The sequence below is a fragment of the Schistocerca piceifrons genome, chromosome 9, assembly GCF_021461385.2.
Source record: "Schistocerca piceifrons isolate TAMUIC-IGC-003096 chromosome 9, iqSchPice1.1, whole genome shotgun sequence".
NCBI classification, from domain to species: Eukaryota; Metazoa; Arthropoda; class Insecta; order Orthoptera; family Acrididae; genus Schistocerca; species Schistocerca piceifrons.
The window spans coordinates 86,667,260-86,690,781 of NC_060146.1; the positions used below are offsets into that span (position 1 = coordinate 86,667,260).

General features: G+C 45.3%; 1 protein-coding gene across 2 annotated transcripts in view; it reads right to left on the reverse strand.

Annotated features, from left to right (window-relative positions):
• The window catches only part of LOC124717263, a 137,368-nt gene that overhangs the window by 112,980 nt on the left and 866 nt on the right, over nt 1-23,522 (reverse strand). The gene's annotated exons all lie outside the window — the stretch shown is intronic.

A 23,522-nucleotide genomic window follows, 5' to 3' on the forward strand; every position in this document is an offset into this window, starting at 1 on the left:
ACTACAGCAACAAAAAAACCACTATCAATATCAGAAACAAAACCACCATCATCAGCTGATTCAGCACAGCCCTCACCAGTGGCAGAAAAACCATCATCGACTGAAGCAAGACAATCCTCATCAACAGCAACTGTAGGCATAGTCACAACATTAGCTGACAATCCACCATCAGTCATGACAGAACCACTACTACCACCACCACCACCACCACCACCACCACCACCACCAGATGAATCAGCATCATCACTAATCCCAGTAACAAGACCAAATACTAACAGGGTGAGTAAATGGAAAACAGTGCTTCCCTCCCATCTAAATGATTTTTTAGTGGTAGGCTGAAGGGGGAGGAAGATCTCAAGGTAAACAGACTCAGGCACAGATCAGACAATTTTAATGTCCTTCACTGGAATGTACAGTGTTAATCTAATAAGTTGGAAGTAGTGGAAGATGTCATGGAGACTTATCACTTAGATGTAGTCTGTCTCGTAGAACACTGGTTAAAGCATGATGAAATAGATCTATACTGCCCTGAGGGCTACACCCTAGCTGACAGATATTGTAGAACTAATAAAAATCATGGTGGGTGTGTTATATTTCTAAAAAAAGGGATTAAATATGAACCAATAGCAAAAGTTAAAGCATTATCTCTAGAAACGTTATGTGAAATTACAGCTGTTAGGTTAACAGATTTAAATTTAATAGTTGTAGCTTTGTACTCAACTAAGACTGGAGGCAATTCAACAGATGATTTTGTTAACAAGTTAGTGTCTTTATGTGAGACAGTCTGTAAGTATAAGTGTAGGATACTAATCTATGGAGTTTTCAATTTGAATTTTCAGTTGTCCACTATCTATACCTCATATGTAAATAATTTATTAAATTCTTTTGGTCTTTATATTACAACCACTGAAATAACAAGGCCACATTATAAAGGTACCGGTACCTGTATTGACAATATAGTTGTATCAAATGAGTTAATGCATCTCAAGTCAGAGGTAATTAAGACCTGGGTATCTGACCACTACTTCTTAGAACAGATATAACAAGAAATTGTAACACTGACTCAGTGCACATGGCAGGAAAGAAAGTATGTGTGGTCAATTATGATAATCTAAATATGTTTAAGTCTCATATTGATAAAAGTAATTGGTTGCAGGTTTATCGAGAACATGCAATAGACAGAAAGGTGGAAGAACTCATATCTACTCTTTCTGTATATGCTAAGATGTCCTTTCCCATTAAGTTACTAAATAATAAAAAGGCACTTAGAGTAAATAAGGTCAAGGATGAAAAGGTGTTGAAGATCAAGAGGGAGTGTGATCAATATTATGACTGGTATAGAAGTACAGGTTCTCAAGTATTTAAAGACATGCTCACAGTGAAAAAGAAAAGATTAAGACAGGCCTTAAAGGAAGCTAGGTGTAAAAAAAAAAAAAATGAAGATATAATACTAACATCTGAAAATAAGACACGTGCAATGTGGAATATCATTAACAGTCAGTGCAACAGGAAAATGACTTCACAGGCTGAAACCAGTAATCTGAATGCTGCACAGTTAAATACATTCTTCACTGAGAAGGTGCAAGAAATAACAAAGGTGACTGGCACTTCCAATATAGCCACTGACCATAAATACTACCTGAGAAACACCACAAAGCCTGAAAGTACATTTAGCTTTAAACTGGTCAAGGTATAGGATGTTACTAATATACTGAGGAAAATGAAGAACAGTTTTAGTAATGACATTTGTGGTCAAGTTCAGCCATGTTAAAGTGTGATTCAGTTCAACTGCCAGAATTGATAACACATGTAGTAAATACATCTATTTTGGAGGCTCAGTTCCCAAAGACACTAAAGTTTTGTTAAAGTCACTCCAATACACAAAAAAGGCAGCCTCTCAAATTATGATAATTTTAGGCCTGTTTCAATTGTGCCAATCTTGTCTAAAGTGATAGAAGCTATATTAAATAATCAAATAGTAAAATACTTTGAAGAAAACAAAATCTTCACCGATAGTCAATTTGGTTTCAGATCAGGGTTAGGAATTGTTAAATCTGCCTTACCACTTTTAACGCAGTGCGTGATGCAACTTAGAAAGCAAACTAGTGGTTCAGAATAAACTCTGATTTATTAAAAGCTTTCGACACTGTCTCTCATGAAATCTTATTGAAGAAACTGCAATTATATGGCTTTACAGGAAGTGTTCTGGAACTGATAAAATCTTATCTAAGTAATAGAGTGCAGAAGGTGGTTTTTAATGGTGCAGAAACAGATTACTTACCTGTGGGCATGGGTGTCCCACAAGGTTCTGTACTTGGTCCAATTCTATTTATTATTTATATAAATGACTTACCATGCAGTTGGGCCATCAACTAGGACTTACTTATTTACAGATGATCTTGCAGTCTGTATAAAGAAATATGTGGAAGAGATATAACAAGAAAGCAGATTACCAGGAGAAGCCAGCAACTCTGCAACACATTAAAACTTCCACCCTAAAAGCACTAAGGTGGAGGACACAGAGGGACAAAGGACATGTGCTAAAACTACGATTAAAGGATAAAACCCGCCCTTACGAATAAAACATAAAACTATAGCTGCTGTTGAGGCATTGTCGCCCAACACCGAAGGTAGCATGCTGGGAAAGTTAAAAATCGGCCGCAGAGTGGCTACAAGCACGGGCAATCCAGCAAGAGGTGGATGACCGTCATTCGTGAGCCACAGCAACACCGAGGTGAGTCCTCGTGACGGAGGAGGTAACCATGCGTTAGCCACATATGGCCAATGCTGAGCCGACAGAGAACAACTGATTCCATGCGAGAGGACTGTATGAAAGACTTCCACACATTCGTAGTCTCCTTAATGACACACAGTTTGTTGTGAGTACTGTTACACCATTCCGTCTCCCAAAGCCAAAAAACCCTGCAGCATAAGACAGACTGCAGGCAGTTTCGGAGATGCCCATCTCCAGGAGCGGTTTCTGCGTAGCCTGTTTGGCCAGCCTGTCGGCAAGTTCATTGCCTGGGATTCTGACGTGTCCTGGGGTCCACCACTGAACGACGGAACTGTTCCAGGTCACAGATGGACTCCTGAACGGACGCTACCCAAAGGATAGTAAGCGTAGCACTGGTTGATAGCTTATAGGCTGCTCAAGGAGCCAGTACACAGGAGAAATGACTTGCCAGGGCATGAGCGGATGTGCTTAAGAGCTCGAGATATGGCCGCCCGCTCTGCAGTGAAAACACTGCAGCCATCTGGCAAGGAGCACTGTTCAACATGTTCTCCATGAACATATGCAAAGTGTACATGACCATCAGCCATCGAGCCGTTGGTGCAAACCACTTCATGGCCCTGCGAACCGCAATCATAAGCCCTGACCTGGGCCACCCATGCGGGAGATCAACTGCAGTGGTTGGGAAAAGGAGATGGTAATTCGGATGTGCAGGAGCACTATGAACATGTGCGACGTAACTAGGGAGCAGTTGTGCGCCCCTAACCTTCAATGGAGGGACTCCGGCCTTAACCAGGACACTCATCACCGGAATCATTCTAAAAGCTCCCGTCGCTAGGTGAATGCCATAGCGGTGCACTGGGTCAAGTAAACGCAATGCTGAGGGCACCACCGAACCGTAAACCAGACTCCCCCATTGAACAAGGCTCTGTAGAGCTACAGCAGTGTGGAGCAACCCGCACCCCAGTTGGTGTTTCTCAGGCAGTGGAGGGCACTGAGGTGCTGCCAGCACAAAAAGTCAATCGGGCATCGAAAACCAGCCTTAAGAATCGATATGTTTCCACTACAGTGAGTGGATCGTCATTAAGGTTGTAGTGACCTGCTAAAAGACAACATCGATGGCGCCATGTGTTCAGCGGCGACAGTAGAGGTGAAAGCTTCCTAGTCTGCCTTGTTTAAAGCCCATCTGAGTAGGCACCTGTGGGCATGACACCGGGGAAATGATAGGAAGATGGGGAAGTAATCACTACCAAACAGGTCGGCATGTGCTCTCCGGTGGATAGATGGGAGAAGGCTAGGACTGCAAACCAAGAGATCAATGGCCGCATATGTGCCATGTGCCACACTGATAATGTGTGGGGGCACCTGTATTTAAGAGACAGAGGTCGTGTTGTGACAGTAAATTTTCAACCACCCTACTTTGGCCAGTAAGCATGATACCACCTCACAAGGGGTAATGCATGTTAAAATCTCCTAAAAGTAGGAAAGGTTTAGGGAGTTGATCAATCAGTGTAGCCACTACGTTCAGGGGTACTGCACCACCTGGAGGAAGATGTATGTTGCAGACAGTTATTTCCTGTGTCGTCCTTATCCTGACAGACAGAGCTTAAAGAGGGGTTTGAAGGGGCACAGGTTCACTACACACTGAGTTCAGGACATAGACGCAAACTCCAGCTGACACTATTATAGTCACTATAGTTCCTGTAATATACCTTATAGCCGCAGAGGGCAAGGGTCCGCATTGCCAGGAACCATGTTTCCTGGAGGGCAATGCAGAAAGCAGGTGTAAAGCTTAACAGTTGCTGTAGCTCAGCCAGGTGGTGGACTGGTGGAAAGAACCACTGTAATTCCACTGTAGGATTATGTGATCATGAGACTGGGAAGGCATGAAACACTCACTCAATGAGGCAGTCTACGCCTCAGGGTTACCTGCTGCCACCAGATGAGAACCCGTGCGATCGACATCCATTGTGGCTGAGGGCCCAGCGAGGTCTAAATCCTCAGCAGATGCCATAATCTCCACCTCATCCTCAGACACAGAGCTTGTAGGTGGTGGTGATGTGGGTGCCACCACAGTACCTTGGTTCTTGGGGCCTTTTTTCTTTTAAGGTTTCTCTCGCTGCTCCTTAGGTTTGTACGGCTGGGGGGGCTTCACTGATTCAGTCTCAGGGACTGACGAGGACTGTGAAGCCCTATGGCCACCTACCTGTGGTGGTTTCAGCCACTGGCGGGTGTCAGCTTTGCCACTAGTAGGAAACGTGTCAGCTTTGCCGCTGGTAGGAACCTGGGAAGGGAGTGACCCAAGGGAACCCTTCCATACGTTTATCTGGCTGAGAACATCTGGCCCGGGAGTTGTGACGGGCCAATGGGCAAGTGCACTGAGGAGCTCCCTCTCTGTAAACATGTTGTTATAGGATTCACTGTGGCGTGTACTGAACGAGAGGACTTTCCTTGCCATCCGCCGTTTGAGGGTGTGAATGGCTGGGGGTAATTCTACGATGCAGAGGCTCGAGAGTAGTGCTCAGCAAAGTGCTTGGCAATCGCGTTTGCTTCGGTAGATAACACGCCATTTCTGGTAACACCTGGAACACCTGTTGAAGTCTGGTACCCGAAAACAGGTTTGATCTTTGCCCAGACTTGGGAAGGTGATATATGGCACCCAATGGTCGAGACATATCTCTCCCAATACTCTTGCTTCCGTCGTTTGATAAGTTGGCGAACATGGGCATGGAGCCATTTGAAGGCTGTGAGATGCTCCAGGGAAGGGTGCCGCTTATGCTGCTGTTGACCTTGCCGATGCTCCTCAATTGCTTCAGCTACTTCTGGCGACCACCAAGGGTCTGCATTTCACCAGGGGTACCGTACAGAGTGAGGGATAGCATTTTCTGCCACAGAAATTATTGTTGTTCTCACCTGTTCAACCATCACATCAATGTTCCTGTGTGGGGAAGATTCAACTGTAGCAGTGGAGGTGAAAGTTTCCCAGTCCGCCTTGTTTAAAGCCCATCTGGGCAGGTGTCTGTGGGCCTGATGCTGGGGCACTGACAGCAAGATGGAGAAATGGTCACAACCACACAGGTCGTCATATGCTCTCCAGCAGATAGATGGGAGAAGTCCTGAGCTGCAGATTGATAAATCAATGGCCGAGTAACTACCATGAGCCACAGTGAAATGTGTGGTGGCCTCAGTATTTAAGAGGCAGAAGTTGAACTGAGACAGTAAAGTTTAGATATCTCTGCCTCGGCCAGTAAGCATGGTGCCACCCCACAAGGAGTTAAGGGCATTCAAATCTCCCAAAAGTTGGAAAGGTTTAGGGAGTCTATCAATCAGTGCAGCCAATACGCTCAGGGGTACTGCACCATCTGGAGGAAGATATACATTGCAGGCAGTTATTTCCTGTGTTGTCGTCATTTTGACAGACACAGCTTCAAGAGGGGTTTGAAGGGGCACAGGTTTACTACAGACTGAGTTTAGGACACAAACGCAAACTCCACCTGACACTCGATTATAGTTGCTACGGTTCCTGTAGTATCCCTTATAGCCATAGAGGGCAGAGGTCCGCATTGCCGGGATCCACGTTTCCTGGAGGGCAATGCAGAAAGCAGGTGTAAAGCTGACAGTTGCCGTAGCTCAGCCAGGTGATGGAAAATACTGCTGCAACTCCACTGGAGTACTACGTGATCGTGAGACGGGGAAGGCATGAAACACTCAATGAGGCAGTCTACGTCTCGGGGTTACTGCTGCCACCAGATGAGTACCTGTGCGATCGACATCCATTGTGTCTGAGGGCCCAGTGAGATCTAGGTCCTCAGCGGACACCAGAATCTCCACCTCATCCTCAGACGCAGAGCTTGTAGGTAGCAGTGGTGTGGGTGCCACCACAATTATCTTGGTCTTGGGGACCTTATTTTTGTACTTCTCTTGCTGCTCCTTGGGTCCCCCCCCCCCCTTTTTTTGTGGGGTTTTAGGGCGCTCAACTACTAAGGTCATTAGTGCCCAATCACAAATTAAAGTGCACATATAATCTGGTAAAACTCAAGGGGGGGGGGGGGGGGCACCAGAAAGTTCTTACAAAGACACAGATAAAATAATTAAAAGAGATGTCTTTGGACAAGTCCGTCAAAGTAATAAAACGAAGAACATGAGCAGCTGCTTGAGCATCATCAGCTAAAATTTCCTGTAAGGTAGATTGCAGAGACAGGACAACACGAGATTGATTAAAATGGGGACACGACAATAAAACATGGCACACTGTCAATGCATAACCACAAGGGCACTGTGGGGCGGGGTCACCGGATAGCAGGTAGCGGTGGCTAAACCGGCAATGCCCAATCCACAACCTGGCCAAAAATGACCTCCTCTTGCCTGGTCGGGAGGAGGTTGTCCAAGCTGTTGGGAACGGTTTTATGGGCTTATTTTCTTGAAGTGACAACCAAGTATCCCGCCATAATGACGCAAACCTCTTATAAACAACCCCACTAATGTCAGACGATGGGACACAATGGGAGGCTGGCCGAGGCAGGAGGACTGCAGCTTTGGCCGCAGCATCGGCAGCCTCATTCCCAGGCACTCCTACATGGCCTGCAACCCACATAAAGCTAACAGGAGAGCTATCATCAGCAAAAGAATGGAGGGATTGCTGGATCCGTTGCACCAAGGGATGGACCGGATATGGAGCTCCAAGGCTCTGAAGAGCACTGAGTGAATCACAGCAGTGTACATACGGAGAATGGTGGCGGCGGCGGCCATACTGAACGGCCTGATAGAGAACAAAAAGCTCGCCGTAAAGCTGGAACACTGGTCGAGGAGCCGGTATTTAAAGGTGACGTCCCCGACGACAAAGGCACAGCTGACACGATCGTCAGTTTTGGAGCCATCCGTGTAAATAAAGATGTTACTGGCGAGTCTCGCACGAAGTTCAACAAACCGTGAGCAATAAACTGCATCCGGAATACCCTCCTTCGGGAGCAAGCTGAGGTCAAGATGAATGTGAACCGGAGCCTGGAGCCAAGGTGGTGTCGGGCTCTCACCCTCTCTGAAAGCGGTAGGGAGGGCAAAATCCAATTGTCAAAGCAGGCGACGAAAGTGGACTCCAGGGGGCAGCAGGGCAGACACATACAACCCATACTGACGGTCGAGAGAATCGTCGAAGAAGGACTGATAAGAGGGGTGGTCGGGCATTGACAACAGCCGACAGGCATACCGACAAAGCAGTATGTCGCGCCGGTAGGTCAATGGTAAATCAGCAGCTTCAGCATAAAGACTCTTGATGGGACTAGTACAGAATGCTCCGGTCGCAAGACGTATTCCACGATGATGGATGGAGTTGAGACGGCGTAAGAGGGATGGCCGAGCAGACGAGGCTCCCATAATCAGCTTTGATCGGACTACGGACCAATATAAGCGAAGCAGGACAGTGCGATCTGCTCCCCAAGATGAACCATTAACTGCTTTCAATGATTATATAAAGTACAATCACCCACAATATGACAATCTTCCAAAGAAGCAGGACCGCTAGCCTTCACCCATAAGTGAATACTACAATCGGAATTTATCTTACAACGTCTACGACAAGACAAAGACAAACTCCCGTGCGGTAAAAGGTAGGAACCCTCACTAGCAAGGGAATGTGTACAACAGGCAGCCAAATAAGAGACATGCGGAGACCAACAAAGTTTCCTGTCCAGTGTGAGCCCTAAAAACTTTGTTGTCTCCACGAATGGGAGAACAACGGGGCCAAGATGTAAGGATGGTGGAAGGAATGCTTTATATCACCAAAAGTTGATGCAAACCGTCTTCTCTTCAGAGAACCGGAAGCCATTAGCCACACTCCATGAGTATAGGCTGTCAAGACAACGCTGAAGGCAGCGCTCCACGAGGCATGTTCTCTGGGCACTGCAGTAGATCGCGAAGTCATCGACGAAAAGACAGCCGGAGACGTTAGGTGGAATGCAATCCATAATTGGATTGATCGCTATGGCAAAAAGGGCTACGCTCAAAATGGAGCCCTAAGGTACTCCGTTCTCCTGGAGGAAGACGTCGGACAATACGGAACCCACACATACCCTAAACATTCGATCTGTTAAAAATGAATCAATAAAAAGGGGCAGGTGACCACGTAGGCCCCACCTGTGCATAGTGCAGAGGATACATCCTCTTCAACAGGTATCATAAGCCTTCTCCAAATCGAAGAACACAGCTACCGTTTGGCGCTTTTGCAAAAAGTCATTCATGATGAACGTTGACAAGGTCACAAGGTGGTCAACAGCAGAGCAGCATCGACGAAAGCCGCATTGAACATTGGTAAGTAGGCATCGAGGTTCAAGAATCCAAACCAACCAAGCTTTAACCATGCGCTCCATCACCTTACAGACACAGCTTGTAAGAGAAATGGGGCGGTAACTAGAAGGAAGGTGTCTATCCTTCCCAGGTTTGGGTATGGGGACAACGACGGCCTCACACCAACGCTTGGGGACCTGACCTTCGGTCCAGACGCGATTATAGGTACGAAGAAGAAAGCATTTGTCTGCCGGAGAGGTGTGTCAGTATCTGAACGTGAATGGCAGTGCAAGTGCACGTTCGAGTTCTCGCATGGTAAAGGGGGCATTATAATCTTCCAGATTCAGTGAGTGTAAGGAAGATCGCCGAGCCTCTTCTGCCTCTTTTCTGGGAAGGAAGGCAGGGTGGTAATGGGCAGGGCTTGAAACCTCCACGAAAAAGCGGCCGAAGGCCTTGGAGACATCCACAGGGTCCACAAGTACCTCATTACCTGAAGTCAGGCCAGGTATCGAGGAGTGGGCCTTAATGCCCGACAGCTGGCGCAGGCCACCCCAGACGACAGAAGAGGGAGTAAAACTGTTAAAGGAGCTTGTGAAAGAGGCCCAACAAGCTTTTTTGCTGTCTTTGAGGACTTGACGACATTGCGCTCGAAGTCGTTTGTAATTAATACAATTCACCAGCGTAGGATGGCGGCGAAAGGTGCGTACAGCACGTCGTCGAGCACGGATAGCGTCTCTGCAAGCCTCATTCCACCAGGGGACTGAAACGCGACGTGAAGAAGAGGTAGTACGAGGAATGGAACGTACGGCAGCATTGATGATAACAGCCATGAGGTATTCGACCTGACTGTCACACCTCAGAAAATCTTGGTCTGGAAAGGTCGCCAGGGAAGAGTAAAGTCCCCAGTCAGCTTTCGGTATGTTCCAACTCGAGGGACGTGGGGATGTGGTGTGGTGCAAGAGACAAACGACACAGGGGAAATGGTCACTCGAATAGGTGTCAGAAAGGACATACCACTCGAACCGACAGGCAAGAGTGGTAGAACACATCGCGAGGTCCAAGTGGGAGTAGGTATGAGTAGAGTCTGAGAGGAAAGTCGGGGCACCAGTACTGAGGCAGACAAGATTGACATGGTTGAAAACATCCACCAAGAGGGAGCCTCTCTGACAGGATGTAGGAGAACCCCAAAGGGGATGATGGGCATTGAAGTCGCCAAACAATAAAAACGGCAGAGGAAGCTGAGAAATCAGGTGCATCATGTCAGCCCGACTAACTGCGGATGACGATGGAGTGTAGACAGTACAAACAGAAAAAGTAAAGGCAGAAAGAGTAATACAGATAGCTATTGCTTGGAGTGGGGTGGTCAATGGGATGGGATCCCATCGTTCCGAACAAGCAACATGACCCCACCATGAGCTGGAATACCGTCCACAGGGGTTAGGGCAGATCGCTCGGAGGTATAGTGGGTAAAAACAATACGGTCAGTTGGGCATAACTTCATTTCCTGGAGACCGATGACGAGCGGACAGTGCAGGCGGAGGAGCAGTTGTGATTCCTCCCAATTAGATCTAATAAAAGAGAAAGGGGGAACGAAACGGGTGAAGAGCTGGTCACCTCGATGGCCGCAGAACGCCAGGTTTTGAGGGAACATCGCTACAACCGTCGGGAGGCGGATCCTATTCCATCGAGTCGTCACCAGCTGCGGACACATTCCCGGGTTGCACAGGAGGGGCAGCATTGCCCGCCGACGACAGGCCAGCTGAGCGCCTGGCAGCAGAGCATCTCGGGCGAAACTGAGGACGGCCGGGAGCAGCGACTGTCGGATGGAGCATCAGACGAAATGCGCTGGGGTGGAGAGGGGGATAAAGACTTCTTCTTTGAGGCCTTCTTGGAAGACCGATGAGTCACAGGGATGGTGGGCTATGGGGGCTGGACCTGAAGAAAGTCCTCGCGCTTGGGGTCCTTTTTTGAATGCCAGACCTCGGAAGCCGGGGTCCGTAATGTTTCCCTGATGGGCGCCTGAGAAGAGGATCGCTTCTCAGGTGGCGGCGGCGGAAGAAGAGGAGGAGGAGGAGGAGGAGGAGGAGGAGGAGGAGGAGGAAGGGTGGCCCCTAGGGCAGAGGAGACAGGGGCCGTGAGGGAGGAATATTAGGAAGGGAGGGATTTGGGAGGCGGAGGCATAGACCCTGGATGGGGTGAGGAGGTGGAGGGGGAGACAGGATAGGGGTGAGGATACTGTGGAAGGAGTGGACACGACCGAAGCAAACAATGTTGTCAACATCACGGGATGGAGGCGATCATATTTCTTCCTGGCCTCAGAATAAGACAGACGGTCCAAGGTTTTCAATTCTTGTATCTTCTTCTCCTTCTGATATACGGGGCAGTCGAAAGATATAGGCGAGTGGTGGCCCGGACAATTGACGCACCGAGGTGGTGGGGTGCATGTATGTCCCTCACGAAGAGGATGTCCACAATCGCCACAAAGGGGGTCAGCTTCACACCGTGACGACATGTGCCCGAAGCGCAAACATCGATAGCATCAAATAGGAGGCGGGATGTAAGGTCGCATGTCGCACCGGTAGCACATCACCTTTACCCTCTCCGGGAGAACATCCCCCTCGAAGGCGAGGATGAAGGCCCCAGAGTCGACTCGCCAGACAAAATGCACGCCACGGTGCTCCAGGTTGGCCCTGAGCTCCTCATCAGATTGCAGCAGGAGGTCCCGATGGAAAATAATCCCCTGTGTCCTACTGAGTGCCAGATGTGGGCCAATGGACACTGGGATGTTCCTTAGTCAGTCGCATGCCTGGAGTGCCGCCGACTGTGTTGCGGAGGTGGTCTTTATGAGAATGGACCCCCCGAACACATTTTACTAAGATCCTCGATTTCTCCGAAGATATCCTCGATATGCTGTACAAAGAACATGGGCTCGGAGGTGGCGAACGTCCCCCCATCGGTCCGTGAACAGACTAAATAGCAGGGGAAGTATTTCGCCCCAAGCCGGCGGGCCTGTCCTTCCTCCCAGGGAGTGGCCAAGGGGGGAAAGGCAGAAGTACCAGAACCAGAGACAGAACCTTTCCTCTTAGAAGACGCGGCTGCAGAGCGACCTGATGCATGTTGATGTTTCATCCGCGAAACGTCCGCCCCGATACCACCCACTCCGACCAGGGGCTCTCCCCACGGGCGCCACCCAGCCTCAGCAAGAGCCACCTGGCAGGATGACCGTTGCCGGGAGTCCTGATGCCCCAGGTAGATGGGCATCTACTCCTTGGCTTATGTGGGGAGGGTGCAGCTCAGGTATCGGCAGTACGATCCCTGTCTTGTCAGGGGGCTACAAACTAGAGGGTACATGACGACCCCACCACAACGGGCTGGCTACTGTGCTGGATTTCAGGTGCCATGGAAAGTCCATCAGGATCGTAGGTGCAGATGGGGACGCACTATGGGCGAAGCTTGTGCAACTCATCAGGTGTTTAGGCCCAAATTGATGAACAGTGAGTGCAGTTACGACGCCGTTACGATGATGAGTGCCAAGGTCTTAGTGCACTGAGGACCGATGATACACCACGTAAGGTGTCCTTCCCCAAAAGGCTCGTACTTCTGTAGAATTTTGAAAAATGGAGGTCAAACCCCAATGGGGACCATCAAATTGAAGGCCAAAATGGTTGAAACTCCTTTTAGTCGCCTCTTACGACAGGCAGGAATACCTCGGGCCTATTCTTACCCTGGACCCACAGGGGGACTTGGGTTTTCCCTGGCTGGAAGGACCTCACTGATTCAGTCTCCAGGACTGAGGATGAGCGTGAAGCCCTACGACCAGGCAGGGCTCTTCAATCACTGGCGTGTGTCGTCTTTCCCACTAGCAGAAATCTGTGAAGGGAGTGACCCAAGGGACCCCTTCCTAGCAGGAGGAGCCGAAGAAGACTTATGCTCCTCCGCCTCAGAAGTGGAAACTGATCCCCGATGGTTGGCGGGGGTGTTGCTTGCGAGAGCAACAGGGAGAGAAGTGTCCCCCCACCGTCAAGGGGACAGGTGTAGTCTTCTGGTTCTTAGAAGTGACAGGAATGTGAGGAACTGATGGGGCAACAACTGTTCTCGTAGCAGCTGTGTAAGAGGAGGTCATAGCCACAGGATGTAGGTGCTCAAATTTCCTCTTAGCCTCAGTGTAGGTCAGTTGGTCGAGTGTCTTATATTCCATTATTTTCCTCTCCTTCTGTAAAATCCTGCAGTCTGGCGAGCAAGGTGAATGGTGCTCTCTGCATCTGACACAGGTGGGAGGTGGGGTACATGGAGTATTGGGATGTGATGGATGTCCACAATTTCGACATGTGACATTGGAAGTACAGTGGGAAGACATATGGCCGGACTGCCAGCACTTAAAGCATATATGGCTTGCACCATGTCCTTCTCGGGCAATGTGTCACCCTCGAAGGCCAAGATGAAGGAACCGGTGGCAACCTGATTATCCGTCAGACCCTGATGGACGCGCTAGACATTCACCTCCCCACTCTAAATTGACGCGCAGCTCATCGTTAGACTGCAAAAAAAGGTCGCTGTTGAATATAATACCCTGGACCATATTTAAGCTCTTATGGGGTGTGATGGTAACAGAAACATCCCCCAATTCATCAGAAGCGAGTAATGCCCATGACTGGGCAGAGGATGCTGTGTTTATCAAGACTGACCCAGAGCGCATTTTGGACAAGCCCTCCACCTCCCCAAACTTGTCCTCCAAATGCTGCTGGACATGGACATCAACTCTCGTACATACAAGGTACCAGGGCGAATAAGCTTCACTGCCATCCTTAGCTTGGTGTTCCTCCTAGGGTGCTACCAAGGAGAGGAACAATTTGGGGTCATATTTCTTAACATTGAAGTTAGACTTTGCCCACTTAGAGACTGCTGGTGGTGAACCACCAGCAAGAGATGATGTACTACGCTTCATGGCGTGTCATTTGCCCTGATGCCACCCAATCCGACCAGGGACCCTCCCCATGGGCACCACCAAGCCTCAGCTAGGGCCACCTGGCAGGATGGCTATTGTCGGAAGTCCTGATGCCCCAGGGAGATGAGCATCTACTCCTTGGCAGAAGTGGGGAGTTAACGGCGCGGGCATCAGCAGAGCAATCCCTGTGTTGCCAGGAGGCTACAACCTACAGAGTACATGGTGGCCTCACCGTGCTGGATATGAGGCACTAAGAAGTCCATGGTCATTGTCAGCGCAGAAAGCGACACTTCATAGTGCATGGTGGAAAATGCACCCAGGAAGGTGTCCTTGCCCAAGAGATGGAGAATGATCAGGGCTGCAATGCAACGACGAGAAAGTGGGCTAAAGATCTTAATCCACAATGGATACAATGCACCATGTCACGCGCCTTTCCTCAACTGGTTCGCTCTTCGAGAAAATTTAGAAAGATGGTGGTCAAACCTAACACGGGACCATCACATAGAGGCCGAAACGTGAGAGACTCCTTTTAGTCGCCTCTTACGACAGACAGGAATATACCTTGGGCCTATTCTAACCCCTGGATCTGCAGGGGGGGAGGGGGGGGGGGTACGCGAGGGAAAGGAATATGGTAGAATCTTTGTCATAGCGGCGGCATAGGTTGACGTCATATGCACACAATGTAGCCTCTCATATTTTCTCTTAGCCTCAGTGTAGGTCAGTTGTTCCAGGGTCTTGTATTCCATTAATTTTCTTTCTTTCTGGAGAATCCTGCAGTCTGGCAGGCAAGGCGCATGGTGCTCTCTGCAGTTGACAGAGATGGGAGGTGGGTCACAGGGAGTACTGGGATGTGAAGGATGTCCACAATCCCGCCAAGTGACACTGGAAGTACAGTAGGAAGACGTATGGCCGAATTTCCAGCACTTAAGTACCGCATCGGGGGAGGGGTATATGGCTCTACATCACAGCAGTAGACCATCACCTTGACCTTCTCGGGTAATGTGTCAACCTCGAAGGCCAAGATGAAGGCACCGGAGGCAACCCGATTATCCCTCAGGCCCCAATGGACATGCCAGACGAAATGGACACTTCGCCACTCTAAATTGGGGCTGCAAAAGAAGGTCCGTGTGAAATATGATATCCTGGACCATATTTAAGCTCTTATGGTGCGTGAATGAAACAGGAAGCCCCCCCCCCCCCCCCCCAGCTTGTCACAGGCAAGTAGTGCCCGTGACTGCGCAGAGGATGCTGTCCTCCCATGATGTCGCCAGGCAGCAGCGAGGGGGGGAGGGGACGATTTGGGGTTGTATTTCTTAGCATTGAAGTTAGACCTTGATTGCTTAGAGACTGCTGGTGTTTGACCACCAGCAAGAGATGGCGTACTACACTTCATAGCGTGTCACCCACCATGATGGCACCCAAACCGAGCAGGGGCCCTCCCCACGGGTGACATCCAGCCGCAGCATACGCCACCTGGCCGGATGGCCACTGCTGGCAGTCTCGATGCCCCAGGGGGATGGGCACCTACTCCGTGGCATATGTGGGGAGTTAATGGCGCAGGCATCAACAGAGGGATCCCTGTATTGTCAGGGGGCTACAACCAACAGGGTACATGGCGGCCCCACCACAAATGACTGGCTACCGTGCTGCATATCAGGTGCAAAGAAGTCCATTAGCAAAGTCAGTGCAGAAAACGATATTGCACAGTGGATGGATGAAAACGCACCCAGAAGGGTGACCCTGCCCAATAGCTGGAGAATGGGCGGAAGTGCAGGTCCACGTCGACGAAGGATGCACATGATGGACACAGTGCACCATGTAAGGTGCCCTTCCCCAATTGGCTTGCTCTTTGGAAAAATTTGGAAGAATGGAGATCAAACCTTTACATAAAGGCCGAAACGTATGAGACTCCTTTTAGTTGCCTCTTATGACAAGCAGGAATATCTCGGGCCTATTCTAACCCCCGGACCCGCAGGGGGAAGCAATGTAATGTCACTTTGAAAAATCTATAGAATAAGAAGTCTATACACAATATTTAATTTCAATAATCACTACTTGGTGGCTATTTTATGTACAATTAATTCATGAAAAGAGGATGGGGGACGTAACACAGAACACAATCAATACGTTTGCAGTTCTCCTTTTGGTAGTTTAGAGAAAAACAGAATTAAAAATTGCTGTCGGCAGGTTAAGGTATAATGTTCAGAGGGCGACAATCTTATCAGAAACGCTATATAGTAAAATGAACTTGAAAGTCTGGGAAAGACAGATTTCTGGGGTAAATTTGAGCGTGTATCAAAAGGACAGGCTAATGTGAAACAGATGTGGTGTATTTGTCGCAGCAGACAAAAAACTCAAATCCACAGAAAGAAACTGGAGTTGCATACAAGATCGTTAGGGAAAGACTCAGTATTGGGGTGGGCATAAAATGATAATTGCATCCTCCTATCACCCACCACACTCTTCTCCTAAGGTAATAAAAGTTAAGAGAAAACTTCAGTTCACTTGTACCTAAGTTCCCCATGATACTATAACTATGTCTTCTGAACATTATACCTTAATCTGTCGATGACAATTTTTAATTCTGTTTTTTTTCTACACTACCAAAAGGAGAACTACTAATCCAACAACAAATTCAGAAATTTACAGTTTTGTTAGCAGTGGGAGCAACAAGATGTACTGTGAAGTACTACTAAATGCCATTTCTGAAACTGACTTGGTACAGATACTTCAGAAGCCCACTCATGATTGAAATATAGTACATCTAATGGCAACAAATAGACCTGACCTCATTTGAGGATGACCACATTGAAAATGGTATCAGCAACCATGATGTGTTTGTCGCAACAATGAACACCAAAGTGCAGAGGGCAGCTAAACCAAGGAGAAAGCTATATATGTTCAACAAATTAGATAAAAAAAGCAGTAGTATCGTATCTCAATGAGGAAACTTTTGGCTCAGGTCAGGACTATGCAGTGGAAACATTGCTCAAGTATAAAGAACAGTTGACCATGGATAGATATATACCCAGCAGTGCAGTTCATTATGGGAGGCATCCTCCATGGTATACTGCAACTGTAAAGGAATCAGAGACTACTGCATAACAGGTATCAAACAAAGCATACGGCTATAGAGAGAGATGCTGAATGAAATGCACTTAGCAGTCACGAGAATGATGTATGAAGGCTTCAATGACTACTGCAGCAGAAACTGTCAAATGATTTTTCACAGAACCCAAAGAAATTCTGATCGTATGTAAAGGCTGTTAGTGGCATCAAAGTTAGTGTCCAGTAACTCGTGGATGAGACAAGAACTGAAACTGAGGGTAGCAAGGCAAAAGCTGAAATGGTTAACTCCATTTTCAAATGTTCCTTTACAAAGGAAAACCCAAGAGGATTACCTAGATTTAAACCTTGTGTCACTGAAAAGACAAGTGAAAGCATTAGTAGTGTCAGTGGTGTTGAGAAAGTGCTGAAATCATTAAAACTGAACAATGTTCCAATGCCCAAACGAATCCATCTCAGATTCTATACTGAATTTGCAGCTGAGTTAGCCACTCTGTTAATTATAATCTTTCATAAATCCCTCAAATAAATACCGTGCCCAGTGGTTGGAAGAAAGCACAGGTCAAGGAGGGCTGTGGAAGTCATCCACAAAACTACCATCCAATATCCTTGACATCGATTTATTGAAGAATCTTAGAACATACTCTGAGCTCAAACATAATGAGGTATCTCTAGCAGGGATTCCGAAAACATCGATCATCCGAAACGCAGCAGTCACCTTTTTCACTTGACGTAGTGTAAGATTTGGAGTGAGGCAATCAAATAGAATCAGTATTTCCAATTTCTGAAAACTATTTAACTCTGTACCACATACATGCTTATTATCTAAATATGATCATATGCATACGCAAAATTTGATTTTTTTGGGAGGGTGAGTTAGCGACCGATGTAGAAATAACTTCGGGTTCGTCCCCAGGTAGCATGTTGGGATCCTTGGTGTTTGTTGTATATTAATGACCTTGTGGATGATATTAATAGTAACCTTGGACTTTTCGTAAGTGACACAGTTATCTGTAATAAAGTACTCTCTGGAAGAAGCTGCATAAATATTCAATCAGATCTTGCAAATATTTCAAAGTGCTGCAAAGATTGGCAACTTGCTTTATAATGTCCAGAAATGTAAAATTGCTTACTTCACTAAATGAAAGAAGGTAGTATCCTCAAACAACGTAGGAAAAGATAGATTGATATGCACCGTAAAGAAGACATTTTAATTTGCAGAGAGGTGCAATTTAAAGACTTACACAAAGCTTTCATCACAGCCCTCATAAGCAAAAGAGAAACACACACCACACACCATTCGCACACACCACCAAGCACACCTCATGCACAGATGATCACCAACTCCAGCAGTTTGGGCCGGAATGTAGTATCCCGTGGCTGTAATATCGATGAGTCACAGTTGGAACAGTTAACTCATACAAGTACCTAAGTGTAACACTTTGTAGGGATATGAAATGGAATGAGGACATAGACTCAGTCGTGGGGAAAGGAAGTGGTAGACTTCAGTTTATTTTTAGAATACTGGGGATATGCAGTCAGCCCACAGAAGAAATTGCTTACAAATCACTCATGCCACCCATACTAGAATATTGCTCAAATGTGTGGGACCCATATCAGATAGGACTAACAGTGCATATTGCACACATAAAGAAAAGGGCAGCACAAATGGTCACAGCGTTCTTTGACCTGTGAGAGGTATAACAGAGATGCTGAAGAAATTGAACTGGTAAACTCTTGAAGATAGACGTAAACTATCCTGGAAAGCCTACTTTCAAAGTTTCAAGAAACGACTTTAAATGATGCCTCTAAGAATATACTAAACCTCCTACATATCGCTCCCATAGGGATCATCAAGGCAAGATTAGATTAATTACAGCACACACAGAATCATTTAAACAATTGAAGGAGTTAGTGGAAGGCCTAATATTCCAAGAAAAGGGAGATTACACTAAGAGAGTCATTTTGTAGTCATCTGTATCTGCTATCCAGAGAATGAAGAATGGGGAATATTCCAATGGAACTTCAGTGATATAATTGAGACTGAAAACTTGTGTGAATGGGAGAGATATAATATTCTAGGTAGGCTACCTTTTCTGTTTCCACTCAAAGGTGCACAATTGTTTTAGAAGTTTAGAAATGGTGGGAGACTGAGTTGATGATGAGAGCTAGATTTGTTGATAGAAGTTCTTTAACAATGTAAGTTGGAGCTGCTTGTTGCATGGATGTGTTTATGTTCAGTAGGTAGTAGTTATTTCTCAGTGAGTGAGCGTTCTTTTGGGTTCTGTGAAACATGTCCGAATCAAATGAGGATGTGATTGAGCCTAGAAGAAAGCGAACAAAGATAAGCATTAAAGGAAATGGAGAAACTAGCCCAATAAAGAGGTTGAGAATTTGCCACAAGCAAGGGTTATTTGGTCCACATTGTTTATATTGTAGGAACTACATGGCTGGTTTCATGCTTTCAAGAAACAGAGTATGATCAACAATTTGTATAGTACATCCGAAAATGAAAAACACACATATCTGTCAGGACTGATAGAAGGATAGGATGTTACTAGACACTGACCAGCTACAAAAAGTTCCAAACACAACATATCATCCATCAAATACTTCATAAAGAAAGAATTCAATCAGCTTGAAATTTGTCATAAGGTCCATGTTAGTTTGCATGCTGTCTCAAAGTAGTGCAATGTTTAAACAAGCTTTAGAGAGTAATAAGTCATCTACTGACATGACAGGAAAGCATTCAAACCATGTAAATACTCTTGACAGAACAACCCTAGCTAAAATTGGTGAACATACCTCCTAATTTCTAAAACACTAGTCACACTACATTTCCATTCCCGGAACGTATTTGGGGTCCGGTTTAACAGTTCAAAAAATGCACAAACTTATCACTGAAAATCATCCCGAGCTCAGCAAAGCAAAACATTTTAAAGAGAACTATGACCACAAGTTTGGTAGGCCACAAGTCTATGTTTGATGCACCTGCGAAGATCTGAATAAAAAATTAAATCTTCATGTCTTAATATGGTAGCAAAGAGAGCAGCTGTCACTGAGCCAATGGTTGACAAAGGCGCACCAAGAAGTTTTACCAGAAGTGCAGAAAGACACTGAAATCTGCAGGACTAGAATTAATGTATGGCCATTGATTTTGATTTTATGCACAGGCTACCTTTGCCATTTTTACTAGTCCAGGAAATGTTTTATCTGCATAAACTTGGGTTTCATGTTTTTAACATTCATGATATAGAAAACAAGATATCAGTTCTTTACACATATGGAGCATTTTCAAAAATCATGCATATTTGTGTCCCATGTCATAATATGTTTAAATTAAAGGCACTGAAGTTTTTTTTCCAAATATCTGAGTTTAGTTTAAGACTATATTAAATCAATAATTTACTTATTTTTGCATAAAATTATTAATTTTTGTTAAAAATTTGAGTGACAGAATGTTAGATCTCACCTCTGTTACTTGTTCCCTACATTTATCTTGATTACATTAAGTTAAATTTTACAAAGTATTATAAAAGGTTTAAATTTTTAACCAGTTTAACAATCAGAAAATTTATTAACAGTAAAACATGTCTACAGTTTTTACAGAAACCCTTTTTAAAAGTTCTTTAAAAATTGTTCAAACCCAGTTCCATGCTACATTCTCACCTTTGTCAATGAGAGTTATTAGTTCAATAAATGCCTCACTCAGTGCTCTAGTAGCAGTCTTCTTCATGTAAGGGGAACTGCAAGCTGCCATCTTCATTCTTGAGCAGTTATAGTGTGGCTTGTATGATTGTAGAGTTTAACTCAAACTATTATAGTGCCAAGAGGAAATATTGACATTAATTATCATCATCTCTGTTACTCTGTGTTTTTGGGTAAGTTTTAAACATTTATAAATGATTCAAATGGCTCTGAGCACTATGGAACTTAACTGCTGAGGTCATCAGTCCCCTTGAACTTAGAACTACTTAAACCTAACTAACCTAAGGACATCACACACATCCATGCCCGAGGCACGATTCGAACCTGCGACCATAGTGGTCGCGCAGTTCCAGACTGTAGTGCCTAGAACCGCTTGGCCACACTGAAACATTTATAAATGTTATTTTTATCAACTGATTACATATGAACTGTAAATTAACACTAAGAAGATAAGAAATATAACCTCTAAAAACTGATCTTCATGGGGGGTCAGAATGTAGTAATGAAGTGCTGATTAGTGATTATTTATTTAATCTTTCTTATTTATCAAACTAGAAAAACTATCTCCATTTAAAGTGAGAAATTTATCTTTTAGCTAGGCAGTGATTTTTTTTAAAAAAAGACAAATTTAGGCTCTTATGATTTTTAAAATATTAAAAAGTTAGCATCATGCATCGAAATAATCCTACTTTATTTGCTTTTTAAAAAGTAGTGATGGAATTACGTAACTTTTATATGCTTGCTAAGCAGGTTTATATTAATGTTTTACACAATAGCCTAATGTCTTTTTGCTTTCCAAAGCTGTTCGCTGTGCTCACAGCCTTCCTTCAGGCTAGGGCTTGAGACTTTTATGGCCGTTTGTTTGTATTTCCTAAAAATGAGGATGACTCTCATATAGATGATGTTAAATCGTGACAATTTGAAATCCTCCAAACATCAACAACTGGGGACAGTACTACTTTGATGATTTGAAAAATTATAATATTTCAGCTTGATACACCATTTGTATCTTGATCTGTTCATATTGCAATGTAAAACAAACAATAAATAATTCACTTTATGTTTCACTGGCTATTATTAATCTCTAACTTCACAGTATTCAGATATTTTAGGCAGTTCTCACCTCCATTACTACCAAACTCACCTCCGTTACTATACTGAATAAATTTTTTAGTTCTTTTCAAAAAATACAATATTTTTTTGGGACCACTATTGGAGTCCTGATTTACTTGACTATGCTAACGTAAAATATATGAAACTTAATTATTTTCAAAATAAAAACAAAAAAAAATATATATATATTTTTTTTAATATGCCCGATTTTTGAGAATGACCATATACAGAAGGAAGAGCTAAGAGAGGCCCTAATGAGGTATGAAGATATGCCTTTGACTTCATTAACAGAATTCCTGCAGAAGTGAAAGAACTGCATATACAGGGTGTTACAAAATGGTACGGCCAAAGTTTCTGGAAACATTCCTCACACACAAATAAAGAAAAGATGTTATGTGGGCACGTGTCTGGAAACAATTTCCATGTTAGAGCTCATTTTAGTTTCGTCAGTATGTACTGTACTTCCTCGATTCACCGCCAGTTGGCCCAATTGAAGGAAGGTAATGTTGACTTCGGTGCTTGTGTTGACATGCGGTTCATGCACGATGGAGCTCCCGTACATTTCAGTCGAAGTGTTCGTACGGTTCTCAACAACAGATTAGGTGACTGATGGATTGGTAGAGGCAGATCAATTCCATGGCCTTTACGCTCTCCTGACCTCAACCCTCTTGACTTTCATGTATGGGGGCATTGAAAGCTCTTGTCTATGCAACCCCGGTACCAAATGTAGAGACTCTTCATGCTCGTATTGTGGACGGCTGTGATACACTATGCCATTCTACAGGGCTGCATCAGCGCATCAGGGATTCCATGCGCGGAAGGTGGATGCATGTATCATTGCTAACGGAGGACATTTTGAACATTTCTTGTAACAAAGTGTTTGAAGTCACGCTGGTACGTTCTGTTGCTGTGTGTTTCCATTCCATGATTAATGTGATTTGAAGAGAAGTAATAAAATGAGCTCTAACATGGAAAGTAAGCATTTCCGGATGCATGTCCACATAACACTTTCTTTGTTTGTGTGTGAGGAATGTTTCCTGAAAGTTTGGCCGTACCTTTTTGTAACACCCTGTATTTAGCAATACATGTGTTGGACAGAATCACAAACATACATAAACACTGACAATTACCAGGAATGGGTAGATTCTCAATCATCAGCCACTACTATCCAGTCTGAGGACACAGAACTTTTCTTGCCCCATGACAGTCATTCCAAGACTCAATTGGATTTATTTGCCTGAAGAGTATCAGGAACTCATTCGAATTGCAAAGGAACACTAACTCCCTTTTGTAGTTAAGTCTCAAAACCAACCAAGTGCTGAACTTCAAGGATTGGTGTCCCTGCTACCTCAAGAAGGCAGTCTTGAACATCAAGAAGTGGTGATTCGTTCAAAACTACTACACGCAGACATTTGGAGTACAGTAATAAAGTTAAAGGATATGGGAAAGCTTTTGAGTTCAATGATGGCCTAGTTGAGAGGACATTCAAGCTGAAGAAAGAATAGAATGTGCTGCTCGCGAAGACAAAACGTATGTTGGAAAAGTAGCTATCATCTCTGCGAAGCAGTAGGACATCTAAATGGTCAAACACAATGTACCTGAAAAACATAGATCATTTTATGACGAGATTGTTCAGTGTCCTACTTCTGAGACAGTGAACAGTGACACTGATGAATGAGG